Source organism: Lissotriton helveticus, chromosome 1_2 (genome assembly GCF_964261635.1).
Source record: "Lissotriton helveticus chromosome 1_2, aLisHel1.1, whole genome shotgun sequence".
Taxonomy (NCBI): Eukaryota; Metazoa; Chordata; class Amphibia; order Caudata; family Salamandridae; genus Lissotriton; species Lissotriton helveticus.
The window spans coordinates 333,101,015-333,102,365 of record NC_136058.1 but is presented as its reverse complement, the minus strand read 5'-3'; the positions used below and the strand labels follow the sequence as shown (position 1 = coordinate 333,102,365).

At 41.7% G+C, this 1,351-nt stretch overlaps 1 non-coding gene across 1 annotated transcript; it reads left to right on the top strand.

Moving 5' to 3' along the window:
• Positions 1-1,041: 1,041 nt before the first annotated feature.
• TRNAC-GCA (transfer RNA cysteine (anticodon GCA)) lies at positions 1,042-1,113 on the top strand. Its single transcript has one exon. It is a non-coding gene; the product is annotated as a tRNA-Cys (tRNA).
• The last annotated feature ends 238 nt before the right edge of the window (positions 1,114-1,351 follow it).

Genomic DNA, 1,351 nt, shown 5'->3' with positions numbered 1-1,351 from the left:
GGATGGATGAGTGAAATGATGGATGGATTGATGAATTGATAAGTGCAAGGGCGAATAGATGGACGGATGAGTGAAAGGGTGGATGTAAGGATGGATGAGTGAGTGAAAGGGAAGGTAGATGGACACAATGATAAATAGATGAGTGAAAGGATAAATGGATGAGAGAAAGGATGGATGAGTGATAGGGTCTATGATGGATTCATGAGCGGATGAGTAGATGGATGGGTGGGTGGATGGATGGAAGGATTTCTAAGTGAAAGAGTCGATGGAGAGAGAAAGGGAGGATGATGGATGACTGAAAGGGTGGATGGGTGGAAGGATGAGTGACTGGGTGAATGGATGAGTAAGTGAAAGGATGGCTGGATGGGTGAAAGGGTAAATGGCTGGATGGATGAGTGAATGGATGGATGATTAGAAGAGTGGATGGATGAGTGTACAGATGGATAGGGTGAAAGGGCGGATGGATGGATGAGTGAAAGGATGAATGAAGGGGTGGATGAGTGAAATGATAGATGGAAGGATACATGATGGATAGATTTGCACTTTGCTGAATAGGTCTAGATATGGCTGGGCTTACTTATATACAATTGCGCGACCTCTGGTGTGTCTGTAAAACTTATCCAATTGTCCTGAATTTTGACCTCCTGTCCTGAATTTGTGTCCTGAATTTTGACCCTTTGTCCTGAATTTTTACACTCACCGTCCTGAATTTCCACCAATGCCAGTTGGTCACCCTAGCGATACCCTCCTCTCCCCCACCCTGTTAATCGTAAATGTGCCCTGTGGTCCAGTCTTGTTTCTTTTCATACATTTCCTGTCTTCATTTAGCCTGATGTCAAGAGCTTCCAGCCTTTGCACAGGTTTATATTCAAAAAGTGATTGTGAAAGAAAATTCAACATTGGCTACATCTTGTTCTTCCACAATTCTGCACTGGTGCCTTACTCTCAAATGGATGTGAATCTCTCAATGTAAGATGTAGGAGTGCAGTTGTACATAAACGGTGTAGTTTACTAAGATAATAGTGACATGTAAGAACAGCTGGGGATATAGCTCAGTGGTAGAGCATTTGACTGCAGATCAAGAGGTCCCTGGTTCAAATCCGGGTGTCCCCTTCAAATTTTTTTAACTGATATACTTCACATTATTTCTTAGTTTTAAAAAACACAATTGGTTCTCTGCTTTTAGGCAGTGCAAGTAGAATTTATTTTCATCAAATTAAAAGTGAAAACTAATCTGACATGTCACCTTATCCGTGCCAACTGTTACCAATGTCGACATGTTAGTGGATTTTACGAGACAATATCATACATACCACAGATCCAATGTTAATGGAACAACGCGACTATAACT